Genomic DNA, 19,822 nt, shown 5'->3' with positions numbered 1-19,822 from the left:
GTACAACCGCAGTGAATTGGCGGTTGTATTGCTCACAGGTAGCAAAGGCTTTCTGTGAGCGACAGCCTCCCATAGGGGGCCCTGGCGCTGTTGTGGAAGTTGATATGAATAGAATAGGCCCAAGCACACGTGAAGATGAACAGGAGTGTAACAGCTGGGTGTTAGGCGGTATTGAACATGGGCCTGTCTCCAGTAGGCCCAGGTGTTTTTTAGTGCCCCTCCGAGATGAACGGGATAGAAACGCAATCGTCGCCATAATTCGTAAGTTTGTTTCACCTGGGACTGAGATTCACTCGAGAGAGTGGGCAGCTGAACTAGGCTTGAATTCTCTAGGGTATAAGCACCAGGTAGCAGACGTGACTAAGAATTTTGTTGGTTCTCAAAGTGGTGCACAAACACAGAGAATCTTCCGGCTGTGGGGCGATGTTAAGGACTACATTTCGCAAAGGGGTATGAGAAGAAAATACAGGGAAGACTATCTTGCACATTACATGTTTCTGCATTCCTTTCCCGACAGAGCTACGCGCCTACATGCTTTTCTCGCAGAAACTGCGAGACTTTACCCACATGTGATGCAGGAGGGTCGGGAAAGTTCGAATAGGCCTAGTCCAGAACCTGTAGGTGTCAGCCAGGTTGTTTCTGGCCCAGTAAATGGACAAGTGCCAGTGACATATAAAGTTGCTGATTCATGTGAAAGGAACAAAAAGGCTCGAACGGTAACTCTCTGGAGTGCACCTGAAGGTGGTAAGTGTAATGAAATGAAAGTACAGTACAGTAGTTTAAGTTTTTAAAAGAGAAATGACAAGGGAATACCCTCTCTTTGCATAGGCCTAATACTTAGTGTTCAAGAGGTATAATAACTTAGGCCTAACTTATAATTCCTGTTCAGTTGATTTGATGTAGCTTATAATTTAAAATTCAATACTTAGGAAATCAACATATGATCACTTGTGATGTAGAAATAAATATGTGTCTCACATCAGGATCAATCCCAAGACTCTTAAGTAAAAGGTACCCTTGCATTTCACTTGAGAGTCCTAGGTTCAGTCCTAGGTTAGGTAGAAAATTATTCAGTACATTGTTAGATAAACAATTCCATCAAATGCTTAGCCAGAACCTTACATCTTTTTAATTATAGATTATTATATGACATCAGAACAAGTGAGATGAGATGGAATGGAGGTTTCAAGGGTAGAACTATATAGTAGCTCTGCGCAGCCGACAGTGCTATAACTTTACTTTTTCTACAGTTTTTTGGTTGCTAATTATGAATTTACCTTTCATTTTTGGCGCTCGAGCCTAATTAACCTGTAATTAACCCCTGAAGTCCATCCAACAAGGGGTTTCCATACGCGATCTTCACAAGACAGAGCACGGCTACGTCTGTTTCGAACGGTTCATATCCCGTCCGGCAAGTGCAATAACTTGTTAATGTTTGGGTACCCCCCCCCCAGGCCAGTACTAAACATGGCGAAGGGACATTCCAATTGGCCGACAACAAACAGATGCACCGCCAGTATCAGAACCCCTAAAAGTGTAGAAAAAAACCAGTTGAAAGGGTAAAAACAGGCGTGGAGCTAATGTATAGAATTACCGTTTCAAGAAACATTGAACCCTCATTTTCCATGAAACCAGCTAAATACTTAGGACTAGGGTATGGGATATTTACTATAACTAGGTATAGTTTGTTTTTTAAATATTTGAACAGCAGGTTGAGTTAGGTTAGGATGTATTGACTCCTTGTAATTAGTTTTGTCCCATTATCAATATGTATATGTTAAGCGTTCAATGGCTGAAAGTGCCCCAGTGCTTGGCTTGGCTGCCTACATTTCGTGAATTCAGTCCAGTCCATATATATGTGTTAGTTATTTAGTTATTGATGGTAAGAGATTTATAAATTAGAAATGGTATGTTTTATGTGTCTCTATTGATACCACAAGGTGAAAACACCTTGTGAAGCACTATACAGTATAGGATTTTTTGCTTGTTGTGCATACAAGGTGAATGAATGAATCCTGAATCTTGCCTTATTATATTTTCCAAGCGCGATTTCATATGGTACCTCCTCATCTTAACAGACCATTGTATTCAAAAGCTACATTATTACTAGATACAGGTACTATTTTTTTGGTTAGCTACCATTTAAGGTGTCATACATTTATAAATAAATCACTTAAATTGAGTGTTAAATTTAAAGAACAGGATAGTGTAGGTTAGGAATGATGTGGAATAGATGTTAACTGTCAGATATAGGGTCCATCTTACTCAACGGACTTTGTTACTCATCAGAAAACCAGACTCAAAATGTCTTGTTAGTTGCGGTGCTACTGTATGTATAAAAGTAGGTCCATTTAATTTCTGCAGTGCCTGTTTTATTCAACAATGTTTTGCTCATATTTCTCCAGTTTTATTTTAATTGGACACATCATTTATGTGGTCTACATTTATATTTCCTCTATAAATTGCTAACAAAAGGAAAATCTGACCAAAGAGCCTTAGTGATGAGAGTGGTTTTAGAAGCAAAACCAGCTATGATAGGCATTGAAAACAGTTTTTTATAGTTATTATTTTTATGGCTCTTACCTTTATCAGATAAAAGGCCATTCTGTTGAAAGTTTAAATGAACCCATTGCCTTGCCTTATGGCCTAGAAATCTGGTCATTGTATAACAAAATTTACTTTATCAGCTAACACATGATGCTTATGTTTTTCTAATTGGTTGATGTACGGTATGCTTAACCTGTAGGCACTTTTGATTATAATTTTTGGGACATTGAGAAACAGGGTTTTTGAGGTTAGTGAAAATATGACTGAATAGTGCTAACAGCAGTAAAGGTATATGCTCAAAACACATGAGAAGCAGTTGAATAAGATAGATTGTTCAGGATGAATTTACATACTGCTAAAGTTAGCTTATATCTCTGTACTGATAGGTGAATCGGCATTCAAACAAAAGATCGAATGGCTGCCCAGATGACTGTTTAGTACACCTGTTCTCCACCAGGTGTGTTTCGAATGGTTTAGCTCTTGTAAGAATTCTCCTTGCCACCATTGTGTATAGGTGCTTGTTGGTATTTCATGGCTGTTTGCTGCTACCATGGTACTGTACTATGCATTTATTTTTCCTAGGATGCCTCCACTGGAATCAAGGCTAAGAATGTCAGGTTCTGTAGGAATGATTATTATATTAGCAGGATGTTGATTATTTAGGAGGTACACACTGTTTATGCTGGGTGCAATGGCATAAAGTGTGATTTTGGGAATAGATGTGAGGAAGCAGGGATTTTTGAAGGACTTTCTGCTTACATTCATTAGTACAGGAAGAGAAGGAAGCAGATAGATTGCAAAAGCCATTAGTTAGGTCAGGTTATCAACCTGTCAATTCTCCCCCTTCTCCAGTTCCTTGGTATGTAGTTATCCACACTCAGTCTAGGCTTTTCCTCTGCTAATGCTTTAGTTAGTGCTGAGGCTTCCTCTTTAGCTCCGCCTTCCACTCCCCTTTCGGTTCAGGAAAAGTGTATTGAGAATTTAGAACAGGATGCAAACCTTATTTTGGTCAGTAAAAGGTTTGTCTGAATTGGTTAGGGAACCGGTCCGGGTTCCCCCCATGTTGTGCGATCATTTTCGCGTTCCTTATGAGAGGTGAGGTGTAGGTGTCGGTGACCTCACCCACCTGTAGCTTGAGCCTAGGACTGCCCTGCGACAGTTGGAAGAGTCCGCTGCCAGGGAACCGGATCGGTTGTCTGGGTGATGTGATTGTGTGCCCTCTGTCACCTGCCTCCGGTTTTCACACTCATAGGCTCGTATACTGTAATGCGCTAGCCGAAAGACCTTTTTGGTAAACATTAATCATTGCCACTTTGGCTTGTTATCTATGCGTCACCTACTCGGTGGTAGTACTAAACACCTTATGGTAAATGTAGATGGCCACACGAAGATATCGTTTATTAATATGTGTAATTTATCGACCCCATAATATAAAAATGGGTGTATATAACACTTTGATCCCCAAGGGGCTAGTACTAAACATGGCATCCCAAGGAGCTTCCACCATGTTTAGTACTAGCACCTCGGAGTAGGTGATGCTTAGATAACAAGCCAAAGTAGCACCATGTTAATCTTCTCTGTGTATGTGACTAATGCTGTCATTGGCACCTAGTATGAGGTTAGCACCGATAGGGCTAGTTATATAGGTATACTAGACAGTTTTATTAAAAATAATGTGTCTATAGCGAGTTTTACTTATTCTGATGTTATGTCAACTCGGTCGAGTGTTTAACCAATCTCTTCATCTTTTGCTCATTCTAAGTCCTTGTCTGCTAGCCTATTCCTCTTTCTTAGTCGAAATGTGCTTGTCCATTCTTTACATGCTTTTTCTTCGGCTGTCGGCAAATCTCTTACTCTGCTTGGTTAATGTTTCTCTTTCCAAATCTGTCATGGTTTCAGCAGCCTCTGTTGTTTCCAAGCTAGATATTATTCTAACTACATAGCTCTCTAAGGATGTGTCGTATTGGAATGCTCTCAAGTATGTTGACTCTCTTTTGTACGAGGCAGGGGTGCCGTCGTAACTCCTCTTTCCCCCCCCCCTCTTCCCAGCTTCCCAACAATTACCATTTTGTTTTGCTCAGCTGACTCTTGTGGACTCAGCTGAGTTGCTTCAGATTCGTGTTGCCAGCTGTCGCCTTCTGGCAGAAGAAGAGTTTGAATTGGGGGATCTCCAGTTTGAGCGACGTGTGCTGGAGCGTTGCATTTTGCTGTATCCTCATATAGTTGAGGAAAGAGGCCACACATAGAGAATAGATCTCTCTTGTCTTCGAGTATTTCGGTGCCCTTTAATTATTTAGAGAAGAGAACCTAAGCTTTCTCCTTCAATTAGAACGCATTTCATAAGTTTTCTCGTAGTCAGGCACACAAAGCTGCATATAGGTCTGCCGGGACTTTTATGAAGTCACGGGACACTGCCTCTTGCAATACAGGCACTTAATTGGCGCTTAAGCTGTCTTCGGTAGAAGATTCAGTGTTCTTTTCTCTTTCCTTGAAGAGATGAACTCGAGACTGACAAGTGCTTTGGACATGCTGAAATGGAATCGCAGTTTAGGTTGTTGAAGTTTTTGTCTTTTATTGAACTTTTGCTCAGTATCTTGCCTCTTCAAAGAGGTTGAGGTGCCAGTTCAGTGTGCTTTTGGTGCCAGCTTAGGGAGATTTTGAAGCCAGCTTTAAGGGTTTTTGGTGCCAATGGGAGTGTAGCGAGGAAGAGTGTTAGTTTTTAAATATTTTCTGATGCTGCAGGCTAGTGCTGCACAGGTTAAGGCAATAAGGAAGAATACACAGTGCTACCCCGCTTTTTTGCGCTTCATTTTGTCGCGGGTTTTGTGGAACACATTACCTGTATTCACTTTTCTGCTGGGAAACTTTCACTAATTCGGGGATTTTGTAGATAACAATACTACTGTACAGTATAAGAAGTACACTGTAAATTATTTTTATCATAAAAATCTGTATTTAGTTATGAACACAATATGAAAAAATACAGTAATTAGTGAATAAAACAGTGTTGCTCTACGAAAAAAAGCAAATTAGTGATAATTTTGATTGTTTTTACCAGTATATAAAGAAAATGGAACAACTTATGTATTATAAGAGAAAATGGCTATGCTTATGTATACAGTACAGGGGTAACTTGATTAGTTGTCAACGTTCTTAAGACAGATTTATTTAATTTGTATTAAATATTTTATAGATATTTTGCTGTGTTTACATTAATATTAATATTTTAAAATTAGTAAATCATTGTTATAAGCATTTTAGGGGGCATATATACATAAGAATAACAGTTGTAAAAGATATTAATCTAAGTCTCGTTTATACCTTGGGGATAAGTTCAGCCATCAGGTTCTGGTAGATGGCTACTTGCAACCCTCCTGGCATGCTTGGAGAGACTTGGAAGCAGAACTTTGTGGTGGAGGCAGTGAAGGAGAGTTATGATTCCTTTTAGGTTACCCTCCACTGGTTTAGTCTCCAATAGCTGTTCCTTTGTGTTCTCCAGCAAAGTCTCTCATTCTTTAGTAGGAGGCTGCAAACTAGAGAGAATGAAATGGACCAAGTGATAATTCACCTGGATTTTTCCTCTTGACTTTTTCCTAGCTCCATAAGCAACTGGAGATTGACGGCTTTGTTGGGCACATTGAAACTGAATAACTTTACATGTCTGTCCCCATGCTTTTTGGTTTTTCCAGTATGGTTTTAATGACTTTCCAAAAGAACAATTAGATGTGTTGGTGGACGTGCAGGAGACATTTTTCTCATACCAGTACATTCTCACCCATGCAAGTTCCTTTGAGGTGTATTTACAGAGGAGGTATTGCTGTTCAAGGTGCTTTGTTTGGGCTCATGTACAACGCCTCTATAAGTATTCACGGGGAATTTGTTGTGGTGTCGATTTTTAGGAGCAAGAAATCTTTTGTACTGAGGTCACTGGTTCAAGTTGGCCAATTCTGTTGACAGTATTTCAAAGACTAAGGATTTGTTGCTTCACCTGGTCCAGTCTCTCTGTGCATTACGATTTTCAGTCAACTTCCCTAACTCCTCCTCATTCTTATCTAATGATGTGGCTATGATACTTGAAATTTGCAGGATTGTCTGTCAGAAGATGAATAGGCACTTGCTTCTTGAAGAATTTTAGCCCTGAAGGAAGCTCTCCAAGTGGTAAGGGTTTTCTTTGTCAGGAAACATGGCCTCACTGGGGATTTTGTCAGAATAATCAGGCTCAATTACAGTACAGTCTCAGCATAAGAGATTATGACTTTCTGCTAATGTTCATTAAACTTGTAAGTAATCCAGGACCATCATTGTCACCAGTTTCTGTAGGAGGGACTCTGAAACCAAGAGTTGACCATTGTATTCTTAAACCTATGTCCAGGTTTTTTCCCCTCTGTTGTTTAACATGAAACAGAGAATTTTGACTAGTGTCATTACACTTACATACAACATAGAATGGTCAGCACTATTGTACACCTGGTAAAACTTACTAGATGTCAGGACAGTGGAAAAACCATCGAAGATGCTTAGCAGGTTTATCTCTGGTTAGAAACAAAGTCTGATCTTTCCTAGATTCAGCAGTGATCCCCAAGGGTTTTTGGGGGTTGTTATCTGGGATTACTGTAATATTTCTTGGGGGCCTTTATCTTTATGATATTTACAGTCTTGTTTATGTTTTCATGATAATTCCCAACAGGCTTGTACTAAACATGCTGCAAAGGTGGATACAAACCGAGTTAAAACACGTGGGGGTCACTATCTAGGAAAGATCCACAAAGTCATAGTGGAAAGTTTGTTTCTTTGAGTGAAATGAACAATATGATATTGGTCTGATAATTCTTTCTGTGGAAGGACAGTGTGATGGGGATTCAGAAAGAATAAAACTACCTACAGAGTGGCCATTACATCCACAAGTTTGACAGTTGCTGTGGGACTGGAGGAGCGCTCAGATGTAGACTTATTAGCATGCAGATGAACAGGAACAGCTTGTCGATTACTACTCCTTTGATGGCCCTCAGGCTTGAGCAGTGGATGTGTTTCTTTAAGTTTGGCCTGATTCAGACTCATAGGCCTTCCCCCTCTATCTACACTAAGGAAGTATTAAGCAAATATCAAGTTCAAGAATTGCTCAGTGAGTCCTGTAGAGCCTTAGTAACCTTAGAGAAAATTATTATGGAACTTTCTAGCTCTCTCAGTAGATGTCTCTTATTCTTCCATTAAAGGAAAATTGACTCAGACTACAGAGTTCCATGCACTTCCACTAACTTCTGCATCTCGCACTTAACTGCTTGGAGGTACTTGACTGTCTCCTCCCAGTTAGGGGATTTTCAAAGGTTTCATGGGTTCTATCCTTAATCAAGTGAAAAACAACTGTGGCCGTGTGTCAGAAGCAGTGGTTTGTGTATTGATCAGGGTGCTGTTCTAGAAGAATTTCCAGCACCTGGAACCTTGTAGACATTAAAGTTTCTCTGCTTTCTTAGATATACTGTGGTAAGACTTTTTCGCTGTCTACTTTCAGTATTGTGTCATGTGCTATTATATCTGGCTGATGATCAGCACCTTAAGTTGTTGAGATCGGGTGAGATTGAAGCCCCTTCAACTCAGTATCAGTCTCTGTCTGGAATTTAGATGCAGGTCTGAGTTTTATCTGCAGATTCTTTTGAGCCTCTGGAATGAGTTCCATTGAATTATTTACTCTGAAACATTTTATTTAGCACCACTGGTAATTAAAAGAGTAAATTTATTTCAAGCACTCTCCTTAAGGCTGTTGTAAAGGGAATGTCATTTTATCTTATTGCCTTAGAGCTGAGAATGATGTTGAGGCTAAGTTTTTCAGAGAACTGTAAGAATTCCAACTTAACCTCTGTGGTGGGGAAGAAGAAACACTTCTCTGTCCTGTTGGGGCGATTAAAACTTGCTTGGATAGGTTACGCCTGGAAGAGGCAGTTATCATTTTATTTTATGATTTTAGAAACCTAGAACATCTTTGTCAAAGGTTAAGCCTGGAGTTTCAGAAAACCTAGAATGTCTTTGTCAAAGGTTAAGCCTGGAAGAGGCAAAGTTAACCTCTTGTTTTGTGGTTTTAGAAACCTAGAATGCCTTTGTCAAAGAACACGAGGTTCTCTGTGACATATTTGATTAGGCTACTGCACGAGAACTAGCTTCATACCTTTTACCTTCATTTAAGGTAAACATTCATAATGTGAGAGCTGTTGCAACTTCATTTAGTGCTTTGACGATTTGTCACTTGAGGATGGGATTAATGCGGCACAATAGAAGTGCAATTTGGTTTTGCCCCCTCACTACCTTAAGTACCCCTTACTGGGTTAGTGCTGTCAGTGCACCTCATGCAGTGCACACTGTGGGCATTACTTAAGGTTCTTTGCAGCATGCCTTCGGCCCTTAGCTGCGACCCCATTCGTTCCTTTTACTGTACCTCCTTTCATATTCTCTTTCCTCCATCTTACTTTCCACTCTCTCCTGCAATCTTCATCATTTGAAGATTGGCACTGCTTTGCCAGAAGTATTCATTCTTGAATATGTTAAAAATTCATAAGGGGTAAATATAAAGACGTTATACAATCAGATAAAGGTAGACTGGAGAGAACAGATAAAAAAATGAAAGGTGGAAAGCAATGCAGCTGGGACTGAAGGAATGCTGCGAGGAACCTTTGGCACCATCTACAGTGTTCCACATACGATACCATGCAAGACAATAAGTGGTACTCTCAATAGGAAATTTTCATGTGAACTTTACTTCATATTGATAAGGGGATGTATCACAGTTTCCACTCAAGAGGGATTCACAGCCTTTATATTTTCACATTACATAATGGATAGGTTATGTTATGAAATATTTTCACAAGATAAAGGTTAGTCCATGGTCAGTACTGTATGCTTAAATCTCAATAAAACAATAAGGAATTACTGCAGCGTTATCTTGACTACATGATGGTGGAAGATTTCATGTAAAAATTTGCTGCCCTCCTTTACAAGCATTGCCCTTAGTAACTAAGAAAACTTATTTTTATGTCGGCAGAAAACATCTGAAATTTTTAGATCCATGAAGAAATTTAATGGAATTTCAGAGGCGCTGAAATGACAGAAGTTTGACTTTGGCCTGCATTGTTTTTAATCTAAGTTTGTACAGGCAGTCCCCGGGTTACGACAGGTCCAGCTTACAACGTTCCGAGGTTACGATGCTTTTTAAGTATATTCACCAGAAATTATTTCCCGGTTTACGACACATGTTCCTGGTTTATGACGCTCACAACACTGATCCGACAGAAGAAATATGGCTACAAAACGGCAGAATAATCAAAATTTGGAGTTTTTTTTTATGAAAAACTCAATAAAAAAGCAGTTTACATCATTGTCAATACACCCAAAGCATTAAAAGTATATAAGATTTTCTTAGGATTTTTGACGATTTTCAATGATTTTTCTGTTTACGGCGATTTTCGGTTTACACTGCGGCATAGGAACAGAGCCCCCATCGTGAACTGGGGACTGCCTGTGTATTTAAAAATTTTTCTTTTGAATGGGAAGGTGACCTGCTTTGTAAAAAGTCCTGAATATGAAATTTCAGGCAAGTCTAAAGCAATATCTGAAACCGTAAAGAATATGATATTTGGAATTAACAAGACATAAGGTTATGAATAATGTTTTTTATTAGCTTAAGGTGATTTGATTAATACTTGTAATACTGTTTTCCATATTTGCACAGTTTGGTGCACTTTTCTTTTACCTCTGCTGCCAAGCTGTGGAACTCTTCTCACTTTTGTTTTCCTTGACTTAGCATTAAATTCAGGGTCTCTTGTACATTTTTACTCATTATATTTAATAGAGTATAATTGTATCTTTCAGGAACCATGGTGGTATAAGAATCTGAAGTGGAGAAAGAAAGTAGCCGTTCACCATCGTGATTCACTGGTATGAACTGAATGTTTTACGTACTAACTGATTTTCTTCAGTTAGGTTAACAAATGTAGGCAAGGTGTCTATTATGTTTGTGTTAGGTCTTTTACAATATTAATAATTGATGATTTGAGACAGCACTCATGGAATAATTTGATGCTACCTAAGCTCAGCACAGGATTTTCTTTTCAGTACCAGAAAGATTTTTTTCTTAAGTTTTACACATTGTAGTTACTAGCATTAAAAACAGGTATCCAGTACAGTAACACAGTAGAGCTACCTGTATTTGTAGATAATGTTGTATACCTTATGTAGTTGTAATTGTGCTCTTATAAAAGCTGAACCTAAATTAAGGATATGTTTATATGTGCTTACAAGATATATAATTATAGTAAAATAACAATTAATGTGAATACTCTATTTTTTTTTATTTTATAATTTTTGTTAACATTTTTAAACAAGCAGTGCCAGTTATTTTTTATGAAAAACTTTTTGAATACCAAGTTTTTGGTGCAGTCAGTACTGTATTTCAGTTTGAAATTCTTTTAGAAAGCTTTTTGCCCAAAGGCAGGTGCTTATGTGATAGAATGGGAATGTGAGCAGCTTGCATTGAGACTAATGCAAATGCAGTCTCTAACTGTTTACAAATGTTGTGTCAATTGGATGTATAGTCAAATTCTTCAAGAGGTGTTTTCTTGATAACATAGCAGGTAACCTGGTAAAAGCAGTACAGTAAATAGAATGTAAACTGTATTAAATTGTTACCTTGAACCTAAGTGGAATTGTGCATAAATCACCAAATGGATCTTATTTTAGTACAATTATATGATGAGTAATTTGCCAGACAAGATATAGAGCATCTTGTTTCTTTGCATGCTTGATGTGGAAGGCAATTTTTATTTTGTCTTTAACCTCTTAACCTCACAAGAGGCATTTACAATACATTTAAGTACTGTTTGTGTACAACTCTTATAAGTACCCACAATTTTATACTTAAGTGCAGAGAGAAACTCTTCTGCTTAAATGAATCTGTAAAGTTATTTAACATGCTTTTCCAGCTTCACTTCATGTTTATATGGATGAGAATGAGGAAACACCCCAAGTCTGGGCTTCAAACTACCATTAACCTTGCTTTCCCAGGAGCTGATTGAATTTAGTGTGCACTGCAGAGTAAATCTTAAGCTGCACACTAGACTATAAACTATATAAATGCAGGCTTGTAGTTATCAATAATTCACTTGCTGGAGCTGCCATTTGTAAATTGGCTACAGGAAACTAATCTAATTCCTGAGTTTTGAACTTTCATGTTATCATTTGACCAAGAATGGAGGTGAATTTAAAAAATTACATGACATGGAAAGCTGTATTTTTGTATTTGAATTTTAATGATTGGTCAGTTACATTCCCCAGTCGTACATACGATGAATGGCTGTGTTTATCTTAAATGCCATGTAAGATATTTATTAGGTATCTCCCCATAATGGTATATTAAATTTTATACCAGACGTGTTGTAAAAATCTTTAGTGTGATGCTGTTGTAATACTAACAACAGATTAAATCCTTAAATTTGCACACATTGGAAACTGTTTTTATGGAAACATTTCCCACTGTCTTTCCAGTGTACACAAGTCATAACTAACCAATTGATTTTGACCTGGAGCCAGCCTGAGATGAGTCCAGCAGCCCAAAATTAGTTTCAGATTATTTATAGAATATAATTGCAGTAATAGGGCTATTATTACTACACTATTCAATGTTTCCGTTCCCCATATTGTTATTGACCTTGTGTATGCTGTGCTTCAATGTTTAGAAAGCGCAGATGCCAATGTTTAATTTACCTTCTTGTGCAGAATACAAATGTTTTATTTGTAATAAATGGAGTGATAGGGGATTAACAGTCTCCTTCAAATTGTGAATACTATAGTTGCCATGGTTAATCATTAATATGACAGAATTTTTTTTTTTATAATGATATATTGAAATACACCAGCACAATACAGTATGTCGCTTACTATGGAGAACTGGAGTAGCCTCTTTTTACAATCATAATCAACAGAAATTTTAGGATCTTAGTGTGTGTTATATTCAGACAGCTGTATTACAAATAAATGGCAGTTTTATGAAATTGCTGTTCTCGAGTGCTTAAGCCTGCTTTCAAAAGTTATATATTTGATTTTGCTCAAAATAGAATTTTGTCACTGATGAATACATTTCCTGAACAGAAATTTGTCTAGATTAATAAAATTCTTTCCATTAAGAGAATGATATGTAAACCTTGCCAATGTATTTGTTATTTGGACATCTCTGGGAAAGGGATGGAACTGGTAGTGTATTAACATTACAAACCAAAGTTATAAAAGTGAATTTCTTGTGCAAAGTCAGACGGTCTCCACCATGGCAAAGCACTTGAGTCCAGAATTGCCTTTGGGACACAAAAACCTCCAACAAGCACTATCACAAATCCATAATGAGAGAGAAGCTATTAGCGAGGGATTCCTTCAAGGAGCCCATTTAGGCATTTAGGAGAATGATTCTCATTCTATCCACATAGGCGCTCAGAAATTATTGTAAGCTACTGGTACCTTGTATTAGTAATCCTTGTTTGGCAATTATGTTTGACTGCCAGCTGTTTAAGGTTAATTTGTGAACTTACTATGTCTTTGTTTTTCTGTATGAGATTCCCTTTGTTACACTTACCTTTCACTGCACTGTACTTCATAGAGCTTTGGTTGCAGTCCTTTTGCAACATTTCTATGTTAAATGCTTTAAGAACTTCACATTTTTCCAGCTACTCTCGTTGGTTCACGCTGGTCTGTCTAGCATGACCTACATCAGGCTAGCTCCTGTTCAACTCTTAAGCCCTGCTTTTTTGTGGTTTAGGATACAGTATATTGTAGTTAAGTTAGACTGCTTAATTCAGTCAGACAAGGCTAAGCTAGCTGTGTCCGTTGTGTGATCTTATTCTTCTTATTGGAGTGTTTGACTCCATTTTTGGAAAAACAGTACTGTTTTATTCAGTAATTTAGATAGTTTTGTTATGATTTTACTTGCCAGTTTTTCACATGTATTCTTTTGTTCATGTTGTTGCTTGGCATGATGGTATTTGCTGATTCTCTGTATAGTTTGACTGTGTGGGCGATGCACAAGTTTTGGATGGGCAGCTCAACTAAGGAGTGAGAGTGATTTTACCTTGGGCAGAGGCAATTTTGCTGTGTGGTTTATTTGATCACCTCTGCCTCTCCCATTCTTCCTTCATGGCATCAGTCAACACAACTAACTAAATCTCTTCAGGTTAAATTTGCTTACATAATGCTTACATTTTAACTCTTCTCCTATTGACTTTCTGCTAAACCAAATTGCTGTTACTGTCATGTAATATACTTCCCCCTCCTCCACCTTCCCCAGTACTGTACCAAGAAAAGTGTACTGTAAACCACTGTAACTTGTTACTGTGAAAATGCAAAATAATTTTTGGTTTCTTGGCTTCATTATGTGGAATATGTTGAAGCTGCTTACATAGTAGTTAAGCTTTTCTGTTAGGCACTGGGACTTGCAATGAATTTTAAGGACAAAGAATCAGAGACCTAGTACAGTATATTAATGAAATGAAAAAATAGTGTGATATTTACAGCACTGTTGAACCGGAACAATTCAAGATCTGGTTCACCCCAAGAGAATGGCAACCTAGACAGCTACATACTTAAGAGTGTGTTCTCTGATAGCAGTAACTCATTGCAAAGAGATTGCTTGGTGAGGATGAAAAATGGGGAGAGGAAGTTTGTACCTTCATGTAATCAGGAATACTGCAATTAGAGCCTAGAGCATCTTTCTTTATGAGAAAAAATTTAGCTGCAGCTTTTAGAATTCCAACATTTCCAGGAAAAGGACTTGAAGGTAGATTTGCTTCAGTAGGATAATTCAGTCACCCTATCAACAATTATCAGGCTTAGAGACTGTCTCCTAAAGGGTGCATAGAATACTATTTTAGTTGGATAACCTAGGCATCCTTTTGCCTCTTGCTATGACACAAGCTTATTTTTGTGGTGAGACCTTCACTACTGCTTGTCTCTTAACAATCTACATTTTTGGTGTGTACCATTTGACTCTCATCCAATAAAGGGAAAGGTTTAGGGACGGGTGAACAATTCATCAACTACTTTCAATTGATAAATCACAAGCCAGCTGGAGAATCCTTGATCCTAGGTGCGAATTAGTTGTGCTCTTCAGCAGAGAGGCTCTCCCTTCACCACCAGAGTTAAATATTTTCATGTGAATTAGAGAGTGACATAAGGAAGACTACTCCCAGTCAGCAAGCCATTTTTGTGACTGGTTATCATCTTTGTTGGCATTAGGAAAGTAATCAACTTAGAACAAAGAAAATACCCAAAAGATAGGTTTGTTAAAAAAAGGTTACCATTATTTTGTACAGAGAAGTTTAGTGTAGTATAACTAAAGCAGAGCTGTTTTCAATGTTCTTCAGCTAGACATAAAGCAATGCACGCTAAGATTGTGAAGGAATTCTTGCCCAGAGATTTTCTCCCCAATGCAGTTTATACAACCCCTCTTGTGAGATGGTCAGTCTGTAAGCTTTACCCATTTAGGAACTTTTCTTAGCTTTGAACTTAGACACAAATTGTTCCCTCTAAGGGGGAGGTCACTGATTCTAGTATAGTGACATTAAGAGCAGTGCTTGTGAAGAAATGCATTTTGGCTTTCTTATGATGTCCAAAGATGTACACTTCCATGACCTGTTTAATTTTGCAGTTGTGTCAAGTAAAGGCACTCTTATCAAGGAGATGAGTGCTGAGCTTCTCGGGAATACTTTTCTTTTCAGAGGTCATTTATCTTCAGTAACTCTCTTTCTGTTATCCTTCATAAGGGAACCCCCTGTAAAAAGACTTTAAACTTCCTCTGCCTCAGTCATGAAGTCCTTCCAGGTAGCCATGAGCAACAAGCCCAACCCAAGGTATTTCATCAGAAATGTGACTAGCTTGGGCCTACATAGGAAATTATATATTCGTGGGAGATGGTGAGAAAATTGAGTTTGCTATAATGTAGTTCTTGCTTTCTTTGCCTTAAATTCCAATGGTTCCAGTATTGGAATAAACAGCAGAAATGACTAGACCACAGTTAGCACCTGTGATGAAAAAGCCATACATGAGCCATTTGAATAAGGTGAAGTATTAAACTTATGTAGAGATTCCAATACTGGAACCACTAGAATTGAAGCCAAACAAGGAGGCAAGAACCATATTATTTGAAATGGTAAACGTTAAGAAAGACCCTCATTGTGTTATGAAGAAAATTATATGAGATGATTTACTCCTCTTATACATGTTGGTAGAAGTTCAAAAGAGATTTTGTTCAATCTTGGGTGCCATCATATGATTTTTACAAGTGTGCTTAGTGGGTTCCCTTAGAATGACCCACTGAATGATGTCTCATTACACTTGTTTGCATCTTCTAGTATGCTGGTGAAATATTTCATGGCCCCAATCAGTTTGCAAGAGTGACTTTTAAATCAAACGTATACTGTATACTTATATACTTGGAGATAAGTGTGATCAGGTAATGTACTTCAAAATTCTGAGAAGCCACTAATGACATGACTTGGAACATAACCAATGCATGAAAGAGATTCTGTAAAAGGTATACTCTCTCTCTCTCTCTCTCTCTCTCTCTCTCTCTCTCTCTCTCTCTCTCTCTCTCTCTCTCTCTCTCTCTCTGTTCTTCATTGGAGGGGTGGGTAGAGCTTTCGGCTAGCATGCTGTTGGCCCGGCGTTTGACTATCCGAGCGGCCAATGAAGAATTAGAGGAATTCATTTCTGGTGATAGAAATTCATTTCTTGGTACAATGTGGTTTGGATTCCACAGTAAGCTGTAGGTCCTGTTGCTAGGCAACCAGTTGGTTCTTAGCTACGTAAAATAAATCTAATCCTTTGGGCCAGCCTTAGGAGAGCTGTTAATCAGCTCAGTGGTCTGGTTAAATGAAGGTATACTTTTCTCTCTCTCTCTCTCTCTCTCTCTCTCTCTCTCTCTCTCTCTCTCTCTCTCTCTCTCTCTAAGCAGGATTAATAATCACATGCTGAATTTCTGACCCTAGAGACCTTGAGAGTTAATCTCCTTGTTGCAGATACTCTTTATATTTTAACATGAACATACTTTAATAGATGTCACTATAAATTCCATATCTATCGGACCTCATATGTGTAGCACAGCACACTTTGAAAAGTAAAACAATTGGGAAGTGAATGAATTGCACCAGTTTAAATTTGCCTCTGATGTAATTCACTCTAAAAGTATCAAAATTTTACAAATAAAGAGAAGTGTCCTTTTCTTATGGCACCATAATGCGTATGGAAGCAAACTTGTTCAAAGTTGAGCTCAGAAGGCCATGTATTTTGCCCCTGTCAGAGTATTTGTAAGAATAAATTTGATACATGTGAAATACAGTATTACAGAATTTCAGTTACATCAGTTCCCAATACTTACCAGAAGATTGGGAATTGTAATGCAAATATACTAAAAATAAATTTGTGTGTAAAAGAGAACTTTATGAATTTCATGGCTGCACGTGACAACATTCACCAGTGGTGTCACATAGAACACCCAGATTTAACTTTTACCTGTTGACTTTAATCTCCGTGATGGAAACATCAGCAGATAGGACTAGCATCCTTGATTTAGCAAGCTATAATGAATGTTATTAAATACATGTTACCTTGCCAAGGTAACATTTATTAATGGAAATTGGAAGCTTATGGACTTCGAACCAAAAAAACAGAAGTGTAAAAGACGTCCTGCTTGTCTGTGAAAGCATCGAGAGGGTATATATAAATATATATATATATATATATATATATATATATATATATATATATATATATATATATATATATATATATATATATATATATATATTATATATATATCTATATATATATATATATATATATATATATATATTATATATGTATATATATATATACTATATATATATATATATATATATATATATATATATATATATATATATATATATATATATATATATATATATATATATATATATATATATATATATATATATATATATATATATATATATATATATATATATATATATATATATATATATATATATATATATATATATATATATATATATATATATATATATATATATATATATATATATATATATATATATATATATATATATATATATATATATATATATATATATATATATATATATATATATATATATATATATATATATATATATATATGTATATATATATATATATATATATATATATATATATATATATATATATATATATATATATATATATATATATATATAGTATATATATATATATATATATATATATATGTATATATATATATATATGTATATATATATATATATATATATATATATATATATATATATATATATGTATATATATATATGTATATATATATATATATATATATATATATATATATATATATATATATATATATTATATATATATATATATATATATATATATATATATGTATATATATATATGTATATATATATATATATATATATATATATATATATATATATATATATATATATATATATATATATATATATATATATATATATATATATATATATATATATATATGTATATATATATATATATATATATATATGTATATATATATATATATATATATATATATATATATATATATATATATATATATATATATATATATATATATATAGTATATATATATATATATATATATATATATATATATATATATATATATATATATATGTATATATATATATATGTATATATATATATATATATATATATATATGTATATATATATATATATGTATATATATATATGTATATATATATATATATATATATATGTATATATATATATATGTATATATATATATGTATATATATATATATATATATATATGTATATATATATATATGTATATATATATATATATATATATATATATATATATATATATATATATATATATATATATATATATTTATCAAGAAAGAGTATATAAATAAAAATCAGGAAATCTTATATATATATATGTATATATATATATATATATATATATATTTTCAAGAAAGAGTAAATAAAAATCAGGAAATCTTATCATCATATAATAATGAAGTAATATATAGTGAAAATAAAAAAAAATTAAAAAAACAAACGAAATTATATGAGTTCATTTAACAGTAAGTCTTCAGTGATAAAACTCTCAATAGAGCAGAAATGGGAGACTGCTCCTTATTACTAAGAAAATGGAGAATATATCAATCGAAAGAGAGGCATAAAGGAAATCCATCACATCCGAAGGTGGGTTCCGGCGCTTGGTCTTCAAGACCTAAATTTCATAATCAATCAGCCAACATCCGAAGCTGACTGATTAAATGTGCCTGCAGCATTAGAACGACGTGTTAGGAGTTTTTCTTTATGGTAAAGCTTTGTTCATCTACTTGTACACATATAGTTTGTATTCACTTTCAAATATTTCATTAACGTCTTAACGTCTCCGCTTTCGTGCTCAGTAAACAGGTTTGTAAGTTATCTGAGAACTTTCTTCATGTCGGACAGTTGTGCTCTAGCTTGGATATTGCTTTTCTTTGGCACCTTTCCTTCAGATCCTCATAATCGTCCCGATCTACTCGGGTCTAACAGTACAAATATTGCTGGAGATTAAGCAGGCTGTATGACAGCACGGGTCCTTGCTCCTGCAGTAGTCCGTAAGCACAGATATAACTGGGTCATACTTCATAATCTAGTCTCGTTTTCTTTAGCATCACACATCTTTATCCCTGTTTTCTTCAAAGAAAAGTTTTCGGGCATCCTCAATCATACATAACGCTCTTCCAGTTCCACAAACTTTGAGTATCTTTGCACCTGGCACCTTGGGTTTTAGTAACTAGGTACTGTATTTGTTTTTAGCAACGTGGAGCGGTCACGTAACATTTCACTTTTGTCTATGAGAGTTTGTGTATGATTCTCATAGTCAAGATGAATGGGCCCTCATCTGTAGGCTTTAAATTATCCATACAAAAGACTCAAGCATTAATGCTTTATAAAAATAAAAAAAATTGAAAAAAGGTGAAGAAATATAATTTAAAAATCAGAAACCATTGTATACCAATTAGCCAAACAGCAAAATTTTTGGGATTAGTATTTGATCCTCACCTGAACTGGAAAGCCCACATAACATACGTGAAATCTAAATGTAAATGAGCATTAAATCTAATTGAAAAACTATCACACACCACTTGGGGAGCTGATAGACAT

General features: G+C 35.5%; 1 protein-coding gene across 1 annotated transcript in view; it reads left to right on the top strand.

Annotated features, from left to right (window-relative positions):
• LOC136850139 (sodium-coupled monocarboxylate transporter 1-like) overlaps window positions 1-19,822 on the top strand; it is a 180,676-nt gene that overhangs the window by 21,203 nt on the left and 139,651 nt on the right. Inside the window, exon 2 of the mRNA XM_067123724.1 lies at window positions 10,405-10,470. The gene's annotated coding sequence lies outside the window, so the exon portion shown is untranslated. The remainder of the gene's footprint in view (window positions 1-10,404; window positions 10,471-19,822) is intronic.

The sequence above is a fragment of the Macrobrachium rosenbergii genome, chromosome 21, assembly GCF_040412425.1.
Source record: "Macrobrachium rosenbergii isolate ZJJX-2024 chromosome 21, ASM4041242v1, whole genome shotgun sequence".
Classification (NCBI taxonomy): Eukaryota; Metazoa; Arthropoda; class Malacostraca; order Decapoda; family Palaemonidae; genus Macrobrachium; species Macrobrachium rosenbergii.
The sequence above is the reverse complement of the archived record's forward strand: the minus strand, read 5'-3'. Positions and strand labels throughout refer to the sequence as shown.